Source organism: Miniopterus natalensis, chromosome 6 (assembly GCF_054644295.1).
Source record: "Miniopterus natalensis isolate mMinNat1 chromosome 6, mMinNat1.hap1, whole genome shotgun sequence".
Lineage (NCBI taxonomy): Eukaryota > Metazoa > Chordata > Mammalia > Chiroptera > Miniopteridae > Miniopterus > Miniopterus natalensis.
The window spans coordinates 58012253-58034104 of record NC_142086.1 but is presented as its reverse complement, the minus strand read 5'-3'; positions in this window follow the sequence as shown (position 1 = coordinate 58034104).

Here is a 21852-nt window from a genome sequence, read left to right as displayed (position 1 = left end):
ATGGCATCATTGTTTGTAATGGTAAAATGTGGGAAATAAATATTCATTAATAAAGACTTATTTAAATAAACTGTAGTAGATCCATGCCGCAGAATATGAAGCCATAAAAAATAATGGAGCAGCTCAATATGAGTTGATAAAGAAAACTCCACAAGAGCTGTTAAATTTTAAAAATGTAAATTATTTCTGGAAAGCTACACAAGAAACTAATAACATCAATTGTGGGGAGGGGGATTAGGTGGCTGGAGGTCCAGGATGGGAGAGAAATTGTTCCATGGTTTGAATTTTGAACTATAGGAAATAGTTTGGTCATTTAGATCAAAACAATTGATGTGCTCAAGGCCTCAAAATGTAAAACATTACAGTGCATGTATGTTTTAAACAGCTGTGCAACAGAAAGACTGCTGAAAATATTCCTCTTTTAAATGCTCTCAGACTCCAAGATTAAAAAACTTAGTAAAAGAATAAGTAGGCAAATCAACAATAAAAAGGCTTTAATTATATAGTTTATAATATATGCATATACACAAACACAATGAAAGGCAATTTAATTTTTTGCTTTTCACATAGATATAATCATACCACGTAGGCATCATTATTTTTATTTTATCAATTAGGAGAGCAACGATCATTCTTTATTCTCTTAAATATATTTTACACACCTACAAGGGACCAAGCCCCAGGTTGGATTGTGGAAATTCTGTGTTGAATAGACAGTCATGGTCCCTGACCTGCTAAACAGCTCTGGTACTTTAGCTATTAAGGACAGAAGAAGTTCCTTTTTTAGAATGATACATGCAACACTCAATAGCTGCTTTCCCAGCCCAGTAAAATAGTAAACATTCAAATGTGAAATGAAAACAGCTGGAGCAGCTGGAGACAATTTAACTTTACATGAAAAAAATCCCCAGACATAGATTACTTCTCTGCACACACACCAGCAACTCCTGTTCAGGATGCTCAATGCGTAGGGACAGAGTGGGAAAACACCCCCTCCTCCTCACGTCTCCGTCTCCTTCCTGTGTGTGCACCCCCCAGCCCAGAAAGAGGAGAACACACGAGTGCTGTTAACAGGTCCCACAAATTAGGTTCAGTGAAATGATGGTTTGCTCGGTATAAGCTGTCTGTGTGATGTGTGATGTCTTTTTAGAGAGTCCAGAAACATGTTGCTTAAAACTTTTGAGCAAATGACTGCGCGGTCTGTGTGAGGATTCATTAGCGTACTTGATCTACTTATTGGGTGCAGACATCCCATCATAAAGCTCCCCGAACTAGCCAAGCATACTGTAGTGAACAGGGGCATAGGGGACGGTCTTCAAACAAAGCCGCAGCGGTGAAGGGAGCAGGGGGAAGGTGGTGAGGGTAACATCCTCAGCGCCTCCTGCACACAGAGAGCACTGCCCTTCAGAAAGAATCTTCCCCGCCTGAGCCCCCCCAGGAGAGCAGCCCCCCCCGTGAGGGGCCTAGCAGGGGGCGCCAATGGCTCATTGGGGTACGTGCCATTCAAGCCGGAGTAAACCACGGGAAGGAGACCTCAGTGAGGCCCACTGCCCAGGGTACCTGGACTGCCAAGGTGGGCCAACAGCGTCATCACAAACAGAACGGCAAGAGCACTGGAATAGCTAGGCTGGCCTCATCGCTGATCATTTGATGAAGTGAATTTCTGTGTTTGCTTCCATGATTCTTTTTAACAATTACTGGACATACACACTTCTGCAGGTCTGCACACGTTTCACAGGTAAAAGGCCTCTCCTTTCCTCTCTCTGAAATCAATAAAGATGTATTAAAAAAAAAAAAAAAAAAGAATTCCATAATGTAATAAACAAAATAAACTGATGGGCAAGATAGATCCAGAGACATAGAAGCATGGAGGGATCTCAGAGGGAAGGCTGGGGTGGGGGAGTGGGTGGGGAGAGATTAATCAAAGAACTTATCTGCGTAAATGCATAACCGATAGACACAGAGAGTAGTATGGGGAAGGCCTGGGGGGGTGTGGATGCAGGGTGGAGGGGATCAATGGGGAGAAAAGGGGGTACATCTCTAATACTTTCAACAATATAGATTTAAAAATTTTTTAAATAAAAAAATGTAATTAGAAATTATAGAATTTTCTTTCCACATCGTAGTACGTCATCTTGAGATTTAAAGCTTTAGGGAATATACTTTTGTGACATGTTATAGGCAGAAGAGATATTAAAAAAATGAAATAAAATATACTTCAAAAAAAAAAATCCAAACTGCCTCATAGTTTGCAAGACCACACACTTGCAAATGTCTAGCACACACAATAGAAATAATTAGTGAGTGCTGTACCTCATGCATTGAGACAGGGTGGGGGTTGGGGCATGGATGTAAATACACTAATGTTGAAATGAACTGGTAAGAATAAATTTACTGTTGTAAATTCTAATATCCCACAAACATAGTTCTGTGTTGTCTGCTTATCACATATATATTGGGCACCAAAATGTTTTATTTATTAGAACCATATGGGCTTTTGTGTATTTGAGGATTAAAACATTAAGACATTAAGGTGCCAATGCAATTCTCTTACGGCAATGGCCCAACAAGTGGTATGTATCTTTTTTGGTTATGGGGAAATTAAGTCCTATAAAGAGAAATGAAAACTAGATTGTATATTTAATCACTCTTCAGAAAGCTAATATGATAAAACAGTAAATTTTCATGAATCTCATTAATACTTATTCCTTTTCTGTTAAAAATGAAGGGAAAACCCCCACCTTTGACAGACTACTCCATAGCCATGTTTCAGCTCCTTCCATGTGTAAATGGGAGGCAGTCACTGCAAGGAATTCTCATTCCAACCATATGTGAACATAGAGCAGTGACGCCTCCAAGTTTGAAATGCTGCCATTCCCAGATATTTCTGTACAACACAGTAAAGATAAAATGGATTCTGCCCCCATTTGAATTATTTCTGATTTTCCTTCTAAATATAAAGGTTTACCTCCTACTTTTCCAAAAGTAAAATTTATTTGAAATAAAAATGAAGTAATTTGATCTTATCCTGTGGAATAAATTTAGGAGAATGTTGACCTTAATTCATTAGTTATCAAATTTAACAGTCTATAGCATAATAATTCTTACTTAGAAAAATAAGAAACAATTTAATGATGTGGGAGTTATATAAAAAAATGAAAGCCTATAATTATTTATAAATATCTATTTTTATCAACATTCCATTTCTCATTATGAAAGCTTTTTAAAAAGTGGTAAGTGGAGCCCTGGCCGATTTGGCTCAGTGGTTAGAGCATCCACCCTCAGACTGAAGGGTCCCTGGTTCGATTTTTGTCAAGGGCACGCAGTTCGGTTGCAGGCTTAATCCACAGCCCCGATTGGGCACATGAGGGAGGCAGCCAATCCATGTGTCTCTCTCACATCGATGTTTTTCTCTCTCTCTCCCTCTCTCTCCCTTCCACTCTCTCTGAAAAGCAATGGAAAAAAAAAATCCTTGGGTGAGGATTGAAAACAAACAAACAAAACCTCTCACTCAATTGGGTCTTCAATAGAAATACTCTGTGATTATTTCCCCTTTAGCAACACTACTATCCAAATCTGTTTGAATGGAATTGTCTTAATTGTATTTTTATAAATAATCAGTGCAAACACAAAACAAATATGGTATGTCTGTCTGTCAGAAGTTAAATGTGTTAAGTGACCAACTCATCTTAAAAGCTAAACTATGAAATGTTATATAACGTATAAAATAAAAGAACAGCCCTCGCCAGGTAGCTCAGTTGGTTAGAGCATCATTCTGTCCCAATACGCCAAGGTTGTGGGTTCAATCCCTGGTCAGGGCACATACAAGAAGTAACCAATGAATGCATAAATAAGTGAAACAACAGATCAAAGTTTCCTCCCCTCTCTCTCTGTCTCTAGAATCAATAAATTAAAAAATTAAAAGTGAAAAAATAAAAATAAATAAAAGAACAACTTGTGGTTTCAAAGATGGAGTGACACAATAGTGACAATAGATTTGTGTACTATTTCAGTGGGAAAAGATTTCACACTTTTCTTCTCCCTTTTCCTCCTCCCTCCCTCCCTCCCCCCTCCCTTCCCTCCGTCCCCCCCTCCCCCTTCCCTCCCTCCCTCCCTTCCCTCCCTCCCCCCCTCCCCCCTTCCCTCCCTCCCTCCCTCCCTTCCCTCCCTCCCCCCCTCCCCCCTTCCCTCCCTCCCTCCCTCCCTTCCCTCCCTCCCCCCCTCCGCCCTTCCCTCCCTCCCTCCCTCCCTCCCTCCCCCCCTCCCCCCTTCCCTCCCTCCCCCCCTCCCCCCCTTCCCTCCCTCCCTCCCTCCCTCCCTCCTTCCTGGCTTCCTAAAACTATCCTATGTCCCAATCAGGCATTGGGGATATCAGGTAAGATTAGGACATAAACCCTTTAAAGAGACTCAAGATTATAAGCAAATGATGGGAAAATAATTTAAAGGTCAAGTTTGTGCCAGACATAACAGTAGCACAGGAAAAGAAAAAAAATATTGTTATAAATAGTTTTATCCTTGAGAACTTTAGCTAATCTGGTTTTCTGTAGGTTATTATAAAATATACCCACTGGACAAAACCAGGAAAAAAGAACGTTATAAGACATACACATCTGAGTAATTTATCATGGTGACACTGCCTAGAAAAATTCATTTCATTTTGGCAACATGATGAGATCACTGGTCTCAAAGTTGAAGGAAAAGCGAACAGCGTTGCAGGGCCTGGAAAGAACATTCGATTGGGAGGTTCCAAGATGGCAGCAGATTGAGTGGAAGCTGCACTGACACTCTCCTGGGACTAAACTGGAATTACAACTAAAATATAGAAAAACCAGCCTCAATAATCATCTACAACTGAAGATGAGCTGGAGAGCACCCTCACAACCAAGGAGGAAAAGTGGGGCCGGCAAAGAGACTGGTAGGAACTGCAGAGGCCAGAGGGCTGGCTGGGCCCCCACAGGCAGCAGCTGAAGGTCCAGAGGGAGATCTCAGCTGTGGGGGTTCCCACTGAGGACTCTGAGGCCTAACCCCCAGACTGGTCTTCCCAGCCCAGAGCACCAGACCTGAGAAAGGTGCCCACATAACATCTGGCTGTGAAAAGCAGACAGGTTTTTGTCTTCCAGGGAGAGATGGCTGGAAATGCAGGCGCCCTCTTAAAGAGCCAATGCACAAAGTTTCCTGTGCAGCCACTCACCTTGGGCTCCAGCAGAGGGAGGGCAGAGTGGACTGGAGCTGTGTGAGGAGAATCCAGGGGGCTGGCTAAGGGAATAGATATCAAAGGGCATCCATCTGGACCCCAGTGCTGAGTCATTCTCCCATACAGCAGAGGATATCTTTCTCAGGCAGACATTTACCTTCCAAGCAGCTTTTATCTGGATGGGGGAAGCAATTGCCCCACCCTGTGGAGTTTCTACAGCCAGAGGCTCATTAAGAGACTGAATAACAGCTTCTGGGTACTTTGAGACTTTGTCTGATTTGCTTTTGGACCCACGGCTTGGAAAAGCAGACCTTGGTGCATATCTCTGTCCTGTCCAAACAGACCCAGCCCCAGCAGAGGAAACCAGAAGCTGTGGGGTATGGAAAAATTCCAACAGGGGACTCAAGGCCAGTTACAAACAGTGTCTGACATTAGCTTGCACCAGAGACCATCCAAAAGACTGGGAGTCCTAGCAGATCTAACTAATACATAGAAACAAATCCAAATAGGCAGCCAAAGTGGGGAGACAAAAAAACAAGCCCTAAATGAAAAAATAAAAGAATTCTCCAGAAGAAGAGCTAAGTGAAATGGAGATAAGCAATCTATCAGATACAGAGTTCAGAATACTGATCATAAGGATACTCAACAGCATGAAAAAAGATATAGAAACTATGAAGGAGATTAATAATGACATAGTAGAAATAAAAATAAAAAAACATTTGAAGGAATGAACAGCAGATTAGGGGAAGCTGAGGATCAGATGAGCAAATTAGAAGACAGGGTAGAAAAAAATCACTCAATCAGAGAACCAAAAAGAAAAAACAATTAAGAAATTGGAGGACAGTTTAAGGGAGCTGTGGGACAACATGAAACGTAACAATATTTGCATCAGAGAAGTTCCAGAAGAGGTCGAAAGTAAGCAAGGGTTAGAAAACCTGTTTGAAGAAATAATGGCAGAAAACTTCCCTAGCCTGGTGAAGGAAAAAGTCACAAGTTTAGGAAGCACAGAGAGTCCCAAGCAAGAAGAACCTAAAGAAGCCCACGCACAGACACATCATAATTAAAATGCCAAAAATCCAAGACAAAGAGAGAATCTTAAAGGCAGCAAGAGAAAAGCAATCTGTTACCTACAAACATGTTCCCATAAGGCTGTCAGCTGATTTCTCATCAGAAACTCTACAGGTCAGAAGGGAATGGCATGAAGTATTCAAGGTAATGCAAAACAAGGATCTGAAACCAAGACTACTCTATCCAGCAAGGCTATCATTCAAAATAGATGGTGAAATAAAGAGCTTTCCAGACCAAAAAAAAAAGGCTAAAGGAATTTATCACCACCAAACAAGCATTGCAAGAAATGTTAAAGGGACTGCTGTAATAAGAAGTTGAAATAGAGAGAATGAGAAACATAGGCTTAAAGAAGTAAAATGGTAATAGATAAGTACCTATCAATAATAACATTAAATATAAATGGATTAAATATCCCAATCAAAAGACATAGGGTAGCTAAATGGATAAGAAAACAATACCCAAATATATGCTGTCTACAAGAGACCCATCTCAGAACAAAAGACTCACACAGGCTGGGGGAAAAACACACAAATCTCCTGTAGGACTTTAAAGGAGAGATTGACAGCAATACAGTCATAGTAGGGGACTTTAACAACCCACTGACTTTACTGGATAGGTCTTCCAGACAAAAAATCAACAAGGAAACAGTGACTCTAAATGACACACTAGATCAGATGGATTTAATGACATTTACAGAACATTCCACTCCAAAGCTTTAGAATAGGCATTCTCCTCAAGTGCACATGGGGCATTCTCAAAGGTAGACCACAAGTTAGGACACAAAACAAGTCTCTACAAGTTCAAGAAGACTAAAATCATATCAAGCATCTTCTCAGACATTTACACCATGGAATACTACACAGCTATAAAAACGAAGGATCCCTTACGCTTTGAGACATGATGGTGGGACTTGGAGAGTATTATGCTAAGAGAAATAAGCCAGTCAGAGAAAGACAAGTGTCACATGATCTTACTCATTTGTGGAATCTAATGAACAAAATAAACTGGTGAACAAAATAGATCAAGAGACATAAAGCATGGAACAGACTGAGGGAGGATCTCAAGGGAAGGTGGGGAGGGGGGAGTGCGTGGGGAGAGATTAATCAAAGAACTTATATGTTTATAAGCATAACTTATGGACAGACACTGGTCTGGGGAAGTCCTGGGGGTGGGATGGATGCAGGGTGGAGGGGATCAATAGGGGTAAAAAGGGGACATCTATAATATTTTCAACAATAAAGATAAAGAAACTTAAAAATATATATATATTAGAATTGTCTGATGCTCCTCATATGCATTTTTTTCTTTTTAAAATATATCTTTATTGATTTCAGAGAAAGGAAGAGAGAGAGAGAGATAGAAACATGAATGATGAGAGAGTCGTCATTGATCGGCTGCCTCCTACAGGCCCCCGACTGGGGATCGAGCCCATAACCCGGGCATGTGCCCTGACCAGGAATCAAACCGCGATCTCCTGGATCCTAGGTCAATGCTCAACCGCTGAGCCACGCCGGCCAGGCTGCATCTTTTTCTTATTCTCATTCTACTAATAAAATCAAGAATGGGGGAGGATTTCCAATCAACCTAATATACAGTATATGGGTGTTTAAACAAACTAAAGCCTCATGACTTACCAGGGAACTTTAATTCTGAAGAGAGAGAGAGAGAGAGACAGAGAGGAAACCTTATTTATTTCAACTCAAAATTGTACACTTCCTAAAAACGTTCCTCTTGTTGGCTGTCTGTGAGATACCTTGAGCATATTGAAAACCTCAGACATGGCCCTAAACTTCACTTAAAATGATTGTATTCATTATTTTTATTTTTCACCTCACTTCTGCTGTAGCTGCTGTGAATGGCTTGGAACATGCAAAATATGCTAAGCAAGAAACACAGCCCGTACCTGAAGAGTTAGCAGTTGAAAGGCACAAAGAGGTACAATGGATTTAAAAACCTCTTGAAGAACAGCCTTTTGCTGCATAGGTGCCAGGCAAGACAGTATGTGGCTGGAAAAGAGTTAGGGGAACTGCTTTAAAAACCTATTAACTAGGAATGTGAAAAAGCAGGGAACAATTGGGAAAGGAGGGAAGTGCTCACTGCTTAAAAGGCTTTTAAATAGGACCATATTTTTGTTGGCTTTTTGCCTGCGACATAAAATGAGGATGGTGTGCTGAATGGCTAGCTGGGCTGCTGAAGGTGGAGTGAATGGAAACTAGGCTAGGAAGTCAAGGCTGAATTTTGAGATGCCACTCTGGTCCGTGTGCAGCTGCTGAGACAACTCTCAGCAATGATTTAGTGCAGTAAACACAAGATGCAGTCAGCCTGCTCAATCACCCTTTCATTCCAGTGTTTTTCTTGATCCCATAAATATTTGCCTATGCGATCTTTGCTGCAGATATTAAGGAGTTAATAAATTAGCCAGCCAACAGGCAGGAACAGAGAAAAGCCACAGAACTTAGAATTGAACAGCTGACAGCAGATTCTGCAGGTGTGAGATGGGAATCAGCTCTGCATTTTGTCTGCAGCACAATTTGCTCTGGGCTGTGGCCTGATTTTCCAGCCCCTTCAAGACAAGCTGAGTTATAAGGGAGAGAATTCCAGGGGGTCTTGCTCTATGATCCTAGGAACTTTAACCTTTAAAAAGAAAGCAATCTCCCTCTATGTTTAGATGGATAATATTACATATCAGTGGTGGCCTTGTAGGATTTTAGTTTCATATTAGGAAAAGAAAAATGCTCTAGAGGTCATCTACTTAAATATGAAATGGTGGATTAAATCACACAGCACAATAAATCAGCCTCCTTCAGTCGGTGCCAAGGGGAGAGCCAGCCGTGTGTGTGTGTGTGTGTGTGTGTGTGTGTGTGTGTGTGTGTGTGTGTGTGTGTGTGTGTGAGAGAGAGAGAGAGAAGGGGGATCACTACTTGCATTGAATAGATAAGCACCATAGCAGATAGTAAGGTCAAAACAGAGTAGGGGAAAGGAGGGAAATGGACTGCATGAAAGTGTGTATTTCTTATAGACTAGTTTATCATATCCTTCCAAGAATTCCACTTGCTGGTAAAGGGCATTCAAGGCTAACCGGCACACTGTGGCAGTTCTTCCAAATCTTTTTTCCTTACAGTGGTAAAAATACTAATTATGTAACACTCGAAAGTGTTCAGTATGCTTCCTTGGTTAATAAAACATTCTAGTGTTTCTTCTGTAAAGGGCTTTAGGTTCCTGCCAGAGTGACAGTGACTGATTAGATTGATATAGAGAAAATTAACTTGATTTTTTTATTCTGGTGAATATGGCCTGTACATTGAAACCTTTTTTACCAAACCCTACTATGAGATATGTATTTGGAATAAGAGTAGAATAAATGCCTTCAGTTATTGACAGTCAAATAGGAAGCTAGTACCTACTATTAAATCTCATTTTGGATCTTCTCTTTCTCTAAGGCCCGCTTTATGTCTCTAAAATCCTACGCTTCCAGTTTCTCCTTCTGAAAACAAAAGATCCTATGATTTAGACCATAAAAGAGTGGCTACTTTCGCACCTGAAACCTTTATCATTTTATTAACCAATGTCACCCCAATAAATTCAATAAAAAAGTTTTTTTTAAAAAAAGATTAGTTACTTTCAGAAATACTTGCCTTAGAGAGCTCTGAAAAAGTCTCCCCAATCCAAAAATATCTTCTTAGACTTTTTTTGAGGGTCTAAAATTCTACCATTAGAAACTATTTTAATATTTACAATAAGTTTTTGTCCTTTAATGACAAATTCCGTTTCAAAGCACAGCAAAATTAAATGAACATAAAAATCCAAAGATATATGTACTATATAATTTTTAAGTATGTGTGGGCCAAAGATCAGAAAGGAATATAGAAATTTTTAAGTTGTTTATGGTGTTATGGTGGTAGTATCATAGATTACATTTTCCTTTTAAAATTTCCCTTTCATGTTCTTGTAATAAACATCACTAAGAAAGAAATTAATATCACTTTTAAAGGCTCTAATTCTGCCTGACCATTGTATCTAGCTATTGGGACCTAAAATATAAATACATAACATGTTTTATAAAAAGATTACTCTCAGTGATTAGATAGATGATGATGATAGATAGGTGATAGAGATAGATAGATAGATAGATAGATAGATAGATAGATAGATAGATAGATAGATAGATAGATAGATAGATAGACAGACAGATAATAGATTGATTTAGGGAGAAAAATATAAAACTCAACAAATATTCATTTACAAGTTAATGTCTGTTATAGGGAAGGCACTTTCTTGGGTGATACAGAAGATACAAAAATGACCAAGTTCTGCGTGCCCAGTGCCCCCCCAAAGAGCTTCTGGCATAAAGCTAGTAACTTTGAAGAAAGAACACATTGTTATTATCAGTCATTAGTACACTATGGTGAAGCCATTTATTAGCCGTTTGTTTCCGATTTGAAGAGCAGAAGGATGGGGCAAGCCTGGGACACTACCTGGGGAAGATGAGCCCGGATTGAGACCCTCAATGAAAGCAGATGAGGGCAGTGGGCACAAAGGGGGAAGATGAGAGCATGCTGGATGCAACCCGTGGCTCTCAGAGGGCTGGCCACAGCCAGCTCTCACTTTTGGACATAATTTTTAACGTATAAAATGGACCCTGACCAAGTATTAGTCCTATCAATCGAGGCGTGCCAAGTAATCAAGGAAGAATATTTATAGACAATTATGCCTTCACATTCATGATATAAACTCTGAAATTTTGAAGCTCACTCTAGTATCTGATGTCGCAGATGCCCGGTTCCAAATGTTTAAAACCAGGTGGAAAAAGCAATGCCCTTAAGAAGACTTCATAGTTTTTTAAAAAGCATTTCCTTATTTAAAAAAATAAATAAATAAAGCTTTTTCCAAGTTGCTTGGAAAATGGGTTACTTGCTCTTTTTTCCCACCTTTTCTAGGCACCAAAATATATTGATTTTTCCCTCACTGGTAAAGAAATATCGCTTTGACAAATATCAGATGAACCCATTTTAACAGACTTCGAAACAGTACTACTCAGCAATTATTTTTAAATGTTTCTCTTTCCTACACTCACTTCTTACAGCTGGTCACCCTCCTCAGGAAACGCTAACGCTCACGGGCCCTAAATTTTCATGTGGTCTCTTATACTCCACTGGGTAATCAATATCCTCTTTTGCACACACATCCCCCACAGCCTTATTCTCCGTCAGTCTCGCTCACATTTTTCTTTTTTTTAGTCTCTTTCACTTTTAATCCTTCCTTTGGGCCAAATTGTCTGCCCTTTATATCTGTATTTACTTCCTTCTTTTCATGCCACCTTCTCCAGACCTTTAGATTATAAATGTTGAAATTTGTGACTCTTTTTTTTGGCCATGGTGACTTCTCATTAATAAAATTTCCCTCCCCCTAAAGATTGTTCTGAGACAGCCTAGTTTCAAGCACCCACAACTATTGCCAAATATTCACTTCATTTGGTTCTTCACGTGTTAAATCAAGTGTGTTCAAGAACATGATTCCCTACTCCTCTCCTGACTCAGTATTTTCTGTGAATCTCCTTTATTATTCCTTTCCACTGCAGTGTGGAAATTTTAGCTTTCCATGGTCTACTCTGAACTGTACATGGGACAGTGATAATGACCTTCTGACCCTACAGTTCTTCCTGGCTGCGGGTAGAATTGATAGCACTTTTTCAATTTCTCCCTTGTCTTTGCTTGAACATACTGGAATTACAACCTCTGACAAAGGTAACATCCCTTTTGTCGTGGAAACAAAAGGAGTGTGTAATGAATTGGTTAAGATTACATTGCATGTTTAGATGATGAAATCCAACTGCAGCTCAATTCCTTTATTTTCTTGAGCTGGGCCTGGTCTTTCAATAAGACATTATTGACTGGCGTCTTCCCCAGAACAGGTGCCTTGGAATATAGTCTTGCTGCTCTGAGCTTTTTAGACTGAAAAACAACTATAGTATATGTCAAGGAAATCAGATATGAGATAATAATGCCCAGTACCTTAGGATGAGCACTGTAGATGATCCATATCTAGGTGGCACTAAAAGAATGCAGGGTCCTTGCATTTATATGATGTGCTAGCCCCTTTCAAATTAACTTTAGTTATAAGATGGCAGGAATGTGAATTATAGTTTTATGTCATTTCTCTACAAATTTCTAGGACAGAGGAGCAAGGAAAAGGAAGGAAGACAATTTTTTATAACTCGTCACTACAGATTTTGGTATACTGATGTTATAAAGTGAATTTTTAATCTTTATGAATATGGAATAAATTAATGCCAGGATTGTGTGGTATTCACAAACTATTTTTAAATCACAAAACATACCATCTTTGGTTGCTTCTAATAGCAATTTATTGGCCTTTCTACCTTTCCCCTTATTTTATGTGTACTTATATTTTTACTTTTCAAAAAAGAATCACTTAGAATTTTTGCTTTTCAAAATGGTATAATACTGGTATTGGCTTCAGAAAATATTTTAAATGTGTGTTTTTCAAAGAATGATCAGATCATTTATTCATCTTTTAGAGAAAAATCATTCTATTCAACTCAATTATTTCTGCCAAGAACTATCACACTAATTTTACTCTTTCTAAAAATTAAAATAGCAAACAGTTTATGTAAGGTGTTGATAATTACCTATATTATTGTACTGCTGTGACAGATGTTGGCAAAAAAGCCTAAAATGCCTACAGCTGTGCACTCCACGACATCTAGTTTCTACTCAGACAGAAGGCTAACAGATGTTCTGAACTGTCACTTTGCCTAAATGTTTTTTAAAGTCTAAGGACCTGCTTTATAATTCACCAGGGTCTGGTTTGGTTTCACAGAGGTCCTCAGAATTCCCATCTGTGACAATTAAAGTTAAAGACATTGATAAATCAAGCCGTGTTTTCCCTCTCCTTCAACAAACAGGCATCAGTGCATAGATGAATTGTGGATCGTAAAAGCTGTTTTTATATACATGCCAGTTGGGAAATTTTTTCCTGAAACACAGATAGATTTGGGACACCAGGATTCATGAAGATTTGTTTTGAGCTGGGTGTCATCCTTTTTGTGTTTTTCTCGCACCTTGGAAGTAACGTTAACTGTTTCCAATGAGTTATATTTTTCCTAGTAAATAAAAAAGTAGTTTGTTATTTTTATTCAGCATCTTAATAACTCTACTCATAACAATAACGACTAATTGTGCAGCTTGTCAGGATAATGGAAGAACAAAATAAATAGCATCCACAAAGCACACAGCCCATCTTCCCCTGCTTGACACCTTAATACTTCCTCTTCCCAAACATACCTTCAGATCCCTACACAGAATTACTGCCCCGTGCAAAGAGCACCGATGCCTTATTTGCTGTTGCTCTTAATTTTAACAAGCTGGATTCCTGTAGTACGCTTGCTTAATAGTTTAAACATTCTGTTAACAATCAGGTGTTTGGCCTATCCTGTTTCTCCTCCATTCTGTATAGAAATATAACTCCAAATAGTACATCTTTCTGGGTTTGTTTCTAAATTAGTCCCCACACTTAATTATGAGGATGAGAGGGATGCCTTATTTCTCTTTGTTATAGGCTAAGCTCTCAGTAATCCCAAACAAAAGAGCCAGTTCTGGAAGATATAGGATTTGCTAGCAGGATTATGGTCTCATAGATAATGATGTGCAGTCAGCAGAAGCGAAGCTTTATTTTAATTCAAATAAGCTAGTAAACAAACCACTGACAAGTCTGCTGGTGAGAGTAACTGGCTGCTGTTGCCACATTGGCAGCTAAATTATAGAAAATCTATTATACCCTGTTCACCATATGTTTAATTTAATACAAGATACAAATTAAACTATCCACAGTGCCTATTAAAATAACAATACTTTTTTTATATTTGAATGTCTTAAAATAATTTCTACTGACCTTTTAAAGGATGATTTTAATATAGGTGATTATCTGGGGTGGAAAGGTAGTTAATAGAAGGCAAAAAAATTTAACTGCCTTTTTGAGAAAATAAAAATATAAATGTTCACTGGTTTGCAGTTGTTAATAAGGTTAATTAGCAGTCATGTGTTCTGTTATTACTGTATTTCCCTCCCACCCTTTTGGTTTCTGAGGCTGAGGTTTTAAGAGTGATGCTTAGTTTGACCTATGTGTCAAAACTGCCCTCATGAAATCATTATCCTGATCAAGTCAGCCTATGGGTAGCCTTAAACTGGATGCCAGTCAAGACCTATATTAGGAAAATTGACTTTAAGCTCTAGGTCCAACTTTGGTATGGCACGGGAAAATGACATAGACTTTTCTATTCCTGCCCCAAGTCAATCTCTTCACAGCCAAAGATCCTAAGGAGAGCCAGAATTAAGAGGCTGCCTTCCAGGGGCAGGAGAGAGGAAAAAAATAAGACCACACACTGTTCACAACCAATTTCCTCCTGTATCCACAACAGTCAGTAACCAACGATGCTTGCTTGAGTCCATTTGGACTCAGTCCACCAGGTTCTAAAGACCAGGCTGGGTTTTAGAATCACAGAGCTAGATTCGAAACCCACCTACTATTTCCCAGCTGTGTAACCACAGATCCTTAACCCATCTAGATATTCCCCTTACTCTGTTAAATAAAAAGGGGGGGGGGGAGTGATAATCCCAATTGTACAGGATTATTTTGACAATTAGATAAGAGAAGGTATCTGATACATAATAGGTGCTCCTTAAAGGTTTGTTCCTTTCTTCTTTTCAACCCTCAAGCAAATTGAATGTTGCTATTTCTTTAAGGATGAGGGAGGACTGTTAGGAGAAGGGATTGGAAGGCGTGGTGCAAATAGAAATTCTCCCTAGAATCAGTTTCCTTGGATCATTAACTTCTCTCCAGAGGCAAAACCCAAAATGGCCTGGTTCTTTTCTCTAATAGTCACCACAACATTTACTCTCTTCTGAGTACGTATCACTAAGCCACCCAGACCAACTGCCTATCCTTGGGCCTCTGAGAAATAAACAATCGTCACCACACTTTAGTATGCCTTTTCAGACTTGCATTGGGTCTGCAAGTGTGTTCATGGGGCTGCACTAAGTGAATTTTGGTTCAAATACATGCCTACCAAATCCAACTGTGTACTGGTAGTTACAATACTGGATGAGGTTACAGTTGGAAAATGTTCATGGTGGTTTTTGTTTTTTTTTTTAATATGTCTTTATTGATATCAGAGGGAGGAAGGGAGAGAGAGAGAGAGAGAGAGAGAAACATTAATGATGAGAGATTCATTGATGAGCTGCCTCCTGCTTGCCCCCCACCAGGGACTGAGCCCCGCAACCCAGGCATGTGCCCCAACTGGGAATCAAACCAGATCTCCTGGATCCTAGGTTTATGTTCAACCACTAAGCCAGGCCGGCTGGGCTACATGGTTATTCTTGAAGCCCTGCAGATGATAATATTTTATCCAAAATGCGAGTTACTTTATCTTAAATTGATGCGAGAGGTAATTTCAGAAGCATGGTACTGGTAAGCATAGGCCAGAGGGACAGCGACAAGACAAACGTCCCATGCTCCCTCCCTCTCCCGCCACTACTCTGTTTCTCTGAAGCTGAGATACTGGAGGTATTTCCACTTACTGAAACTCTGAAATATTGATAAAGTAAGACATTGAGTAAAAAGAGTGACAAAATGTGTGACATATTTCATAACATGGACACAGGCAATAGTGGGGTGAAGGCTTGGGGGGAGGAGCACAGGGGGGAGGGGATCAATGGGAGAAAAAAGGGCACATTTGTAATACTTTCAACAATAAAGATAAATATATTTTTAACGTTTTTAAATTAATACTGTTAACACAGAGACACAAAACCATGATTGTGCGTGTAACTTCATTTTATGTATAACAAGGATGGATGCCCCCGTAGGCCTTGCTACCAGCTCCAGCTTCCCTCTTAGTTACACAGGGACACCCTTCTCTCGCCCCTGTTGTCCGTCTTAGCATAAAATAAGGACTGAGGGAACCTCAGAGTTCCAGAAGCTTGAACACGGTGAGAAAGGCCATGCTGGGTATCTGGCCACTAAGGCAGCAGGTGCCACCTTGGAGCCTTCACTCCACCTTCGCCACCTGGACTATGGTGGTGGCTCACAGAGGTGCCAGCTGCCCTCGCCCCGCCCTGGGTTCCGGACTCTCCACCGCTGACCCCTGCAGGTTACTGTCCACCGCTGACCCCTGCAGGTTACTGTCCACCCCTGACCCCTGCAGGTTACTGTCCACCGCTGACCCCTGCAGGTTACTGTCCACCCCTGACCCCTGCAGGTTACTGTCCACCCCTGACCCCTCAGGTTACTGTCCACCGCTGACCCCTGCAGGTTACTGTCCACCGCTGACCCCTGCAGGTTACTGTCCACCCCTGACCCCTCCAGGTTACTGTCCACCGCTGACCCCTCAGGTTACTGTCCACCGCTGACCCCTCAGGTTACTGTCCACCGCTGACCCCTCCAGGTTACTCTCCACCCCTGACCCCTCCAGGTTACTGTCCACCGCTGACCCCTCCAGGTTACTGTCCACCCCTGACCCCTCCAGGTTACTGTCCACCGCTGACCCCTCCAGGTTACTGTCCACCCCTGACCCCTCCAGGTTACTGTCCACCCCTGACCCCTCCAGGTTACTGTCCACCGCTGACCCCTCAGGTTACTGTCCACCCCTGACCCCTCAGGTTACTGTCCACCGCTGACCCCTCCAGGTTACTGTCCACCCCTGACCCCTCAGGTTACTGTCCACCGCTGACCCCTCAGGTTACTGTCCACCGCTGACCCCTCCAGGTTACTGCGCCCAGCCCCAGGAGGACGCGCTCCCCGCCGCTCCGGCGCTCCCAGGGCGGGGGAGGGGCCCGGTTTCCGGCGGCGGCGGCGCCCGAGGACCAGCCACACCCGCCTCGCTGTGCGCGGCGGGCCCCCGGTTCCCAACGTCACTCTGACATTTGAGTCTAGTCGGGGGGCCGCCCAGGCCGGCGAAGGCGCGTGGGCACGGGTGGCGTGGAAAGCCGGGCCCGCCGTGCAGGCCTCGCGGGGTGGGGGCGGGGGCCGGGCCTGGCCGCGCGGGGACGTGCGGGCCGAGAGCGCGGGAAACCCGGCGGCGCGCGAGGGCGGGTGGGCGGGGGGCGCGGCTCCTCCCGGGCTCCGGCTCCCGCTCCCCCCGCGGGCCGGCCGAGCCTCCGCTTTCCAACGCGCGGGGCCCCGCAAACCTCGAGGCGCTGGCGGCTCCGAGGAGCGTGGCGCGTTCCTCCTCGGCCCCCCGTGCCCCCCGGTTCCCACCCCCACGGCGAGGACGGGCGGAGGCTGGGAGGGTCGTCCAGGGGCTTTGAGAGGGGCCCCGTCCCTTCACGCGCGCTCTCGGGGGAGCCGCTGGAACCCAAAGCGCTTGGACTGAAAGCAGGACCTCGCCCGGCCCGGCCCCGCCGCGCTCCCGGGTCACTCGGAAGGGTGCACCGAGTGGCGGGGCCGGGTTGTCATTTTGTCCACGCGAATAACAGCTGTGTTGGGCGAGCTGAGGGGCCGCCGTGTGCACGGTCTGCGGTCGTTACTAGCGCTCGCGGCCATAACGCCCTCGGACGGGGAAGCCGCCGCCCCTCGGACCCCGCGCCGCCGCTGGTCTCCGAGCTCCGGGCCGGGCAGCCGGGAGGCGGGGCAGTGAGGAGCCTGAGGCTCCGCCGCCCGCGCCGCGCGCCCGCGCCCCCAGCGGCGTCCCGGGACCCCCAGCCGCCCCGCAGGCCGCGGGCAGACGGCCCGGAGCCGGGCCCGCCAGAACCCGCCGCATTTCCACGTGGAGAGGGTGGAGGGGCACTTGGCGAAGGACTGATGGCTTAATGAGAGGGCGCCGTGGCCGATGGCTAAAGCATGACACTGCCGCCTCGGCGGGACGCGTGATTTCCGTGGCCACTGGCTGCGGGGACACCCAGACCCTGATCGTGCGTACAGTGCTTCCTTAGAAGAAGCACCCGCCAGTGTAAGACTAGGTCCCGGGTGCCCCTCTCGCTAATGCCCCCTGCCTTTGGTCTTCTTACATTCTCACTTTTTACCCCTTCCCCACCTTTCCTTTCCCTCCTTCCCTCCGTTCTTTTCTCGCAACCTCCCTCCCATCCTTCCCCCACCTGGAGTTGTTTGAGCCGAGTGCCACTGCTCACGGACATCCCCAGTCTAGGAGGGGCTGGGTAAGCCATCTCCCGGTGTGGTTTGCACTGGTAGAACTGGCGAGCTCGGGTTTGGCCCTAAAGCACTTTTGATTAATGAAGTTTCCAATTCAGAGCCCATAAATCAGTTTCCCCAACCTGTCAGGAAACCGTTTCTATAACATAGAATCGTTTTGGGTGGTGTGTTTGCTCCAATGGGAAAGGAACTGACCAGTCAGGCTTACTTTCTGGATACAGAAAGATTATTTTGAAAGTAGTTTTGCTACAGACAACTAATTCTTGACTCCCTCGTCTACCAAGGCAGTTGGTCATTTTGGCCCTTTACCTCAACACATTCCGCAGTTTTTAAGGGCTCAAGTCTTCTCCCATATCAGATACAATGCATTACAGCTTTTGAGACAACTTTTGGGCACTTGCCTACAAAGCTCTTCCTGATCCTTCATGAGAGAGTGAGGCCAGCTAAGAGATTTTTAAGCTTCCTCTTGTCTGGGATTGAATAGTTTCAATTGATAAGACGTGTAAGGTTTACTCAGGTTTAGTCACATTTGGCCACTCACTGATGCTTTCCTATCTTACAGACTTAGATTCAGCCCCAAACCCCTCCCTCGGTGGAGAGAGCACAGCAGTTCAGATTCTTATTTCAGTTCATCATAAAAAGGGAAATAGCTTTTAATCAGCTTGGGGCATCCTTTATAAGTTTTTCCATTCAGAAAAAAATATATGACAAGGGGAGCAGGAAGAGATCATTCCATTATTTCAGTGGATTACTTTTTAGTGCAAAGTTAAGGAACATTTTATAGTTGCCCTCTCCCACTCCACCTTAGTTGGGAGGAGTGTTTCTACTACTGACTTTCAATTTTGCATCATGCCCCCCACCTTTCCTACCACACCAAATGTAACAAAATACACATTCCTTAGCCTGCGCTATTAAAGGTCACTCTTGATTTACACTCTTCATTTCCCCCCTCCCCCAACACCCCCCACAACAGACCCAGTGAGTGCTGCCCTGACTTTCCTTCTTTTCCAGCTGACGTTAACGTGTTCGTCCTGTTCTGCTGTGTGTGTTTGTTTTCCAGATTTCACAGGAAAGGTTTGCATTGGTGTCTAAGCAATAGTCACCAAGAATCCCTTATTAGATGCCTTCCAGAGCAGTCGTAAGCCAATAACATTATTGTTGCCAACATGGAAAGTAGAAGCTAAGATCAGTTTTGTCAAGGGATTCATTTGAGCAGTCAGCTTTCTCTTATTCTGGATGGTTTGTGGGAAGAAACAGAGGACTAAGTGGGGCAGGGGACAGAGACAGAGAATTAGTGAAAACTTCTTTTTGAAAGCAAAGCCGTTTTCCCAGACTGCTGTCCTGCCACAAATGAAAACACACAGAGCAGGAATCATGAAAATGGATTATTGTCACTCTGGGCTGTTGGAGGCCCTGAGAGCCCTGGCGTTAATTCCTTTGGAAAGGTAGACCAACCTAGCCACCTTCCCCGTCCCTTGCAGCACCCTCTTTGCCTAAGGATTCCGGACTCTCAAAGTTGATGCTCAGGACCGAGGCTGGGTGTAGGTGACAGGGCTTCCCCGGTGAAGGGAAACGGATGCTCTCGGTGGAACTCAGGAGGAAGCAGGGTAACTAAGAACAAGCCCGAGGGGGTGGGGCGCTGTCACAGGAGGGCTGTGGCCACCAGTCTCCTGGCAGGATAGCAATCAGTGAGTCAAAACTAGCTAGCAGGGTGTGAAAGACAGCCAAGAGTAGGACCCTTTGGGTGATAGGGACTAACCTTTAGCTTGTTCCACTCCTCCCCCAGGGCCCCCATCCTAGGTTTCCTGGGATTTGAGACCTACCCAGAGGAGAAGGCAAGGATGGTAAGGACACATACCTAGCCCCTGTCTAACATGCAGGCACGGGTGGGAGCTTGCAGAGATCAGAAGGCACACTTCAAGTCCTCAGCGACCCGTGTGTCTGGCTCATGCAGTTGTGCATGGTCAACAAGGGAGGGGAGAAGAAAGCCTCGCTCGGTTTCTTTAGTTGCTCTCTCTGGGGTTGTTGTGTCTCCTCTCCCCCAACCGTCCGCCTCACCCCATCAGGACCAAATAGAATTGAAACTTCATTGCCTTTGCCTGCACTGAGCCTAAAAATTCAGGATTTGATAAGGTTACTGCAACATCGATACAATTGTAGATTTTTTTTTAAAGCCTCCTCAAAGAGACAGATGTTTGGGCTGATTAAGAATTGAGGAGAAAACCTGCAGCTGCACCAAGGAATAATCTATTGGACAAATATTTTAATAAAAAGATATGAAGAGATCAGCCCGACCTTGCAAGGTCTTCTGCTTTTAAAAAATCTTTATCAAACCCCTATTCTATGGCTTCAATAAACAGAACCCATTACCTCACGGCATCTTTTGTTGGCCCCATACAAGAGAGAACAAAATGGTTATTCAGGGGAACGCTTTCGATTTTTATTGTGGGTAGCCTGCACAAAGAGCCGTGTTATTGTATTTAAAAGAACCATCTGTAGCAGAAACAATGGCATCAAATTATCTTTGAATGCCCACTGAAAAAACATAAAGCTTTTTTTTTTATTCTTCTTCTGTACGGTGGGGGGGATAGAGCAGTGTTAGGATAACTGACTTTTTTGTTGTTCTCTGGGTGCATTCTTCTCGCTCCCCCTCTCTCTCCCCCTCACCCTCTCACTCCTCTCTCTCCCTCTCCCTCTCTCTTTTAAAAAATCAGCCATTTGGGGTTTTAAGCCATAAACGATTTTTCTTGTTGCAGGGGATTGCAGTGGCAAAGCTAGGCTAGGTCTTGGAGGCTGGCGCAAGGCGAAGCGGGTGAAGGCAGGAGGCTGATGGAGAGACTGGGGGGAAGAAAAGCCGAAATGGATTCACGGTGCCTTGGACGGAGGGCGAGAAGGGAATGGCAAGCTCCTTCAACTGTTCTGTCCGGTGAGAAGTGATGTAGCTTGGGCTGACAAGAGGCTCAGGGAGCCCTCACGTTCTTTCGCTTTTTTACCTGCCAATCAAACTGCTACAAGACAACACCCTGATCTGCCATGGACATGTAAGTAGTTTGCAACCCAACTTTGACATTCACTGCTAGCTCACTCCTCTCCGCCCACCCCACCCCCAACTCACTTTATTCCCCTCTCATTCTGTGTTGTTTTTTTTCTTTTGACCTTTAAGAGATCTGGAAATATACCCTGAGTGGCAGTCATTTAACACAGGCAGATTTTAGTCTGAAAGCGTTAACTTTTGGAATTAAATGCTGATTTTGATTTCGTTAAGAAATGCAGAAATGAAGTGACATTATTTTATTCTCTTCTGAACAGTTTTAGTGCTGAACATCAGCAGTTGCCTTGAAAGGATGTGTTTGTTTCTTTTTCTATGAATATGAAGAAATCTGTGAGCCCCAGGCAGAAATGCACAAATGGAAAATTCAGGCTTC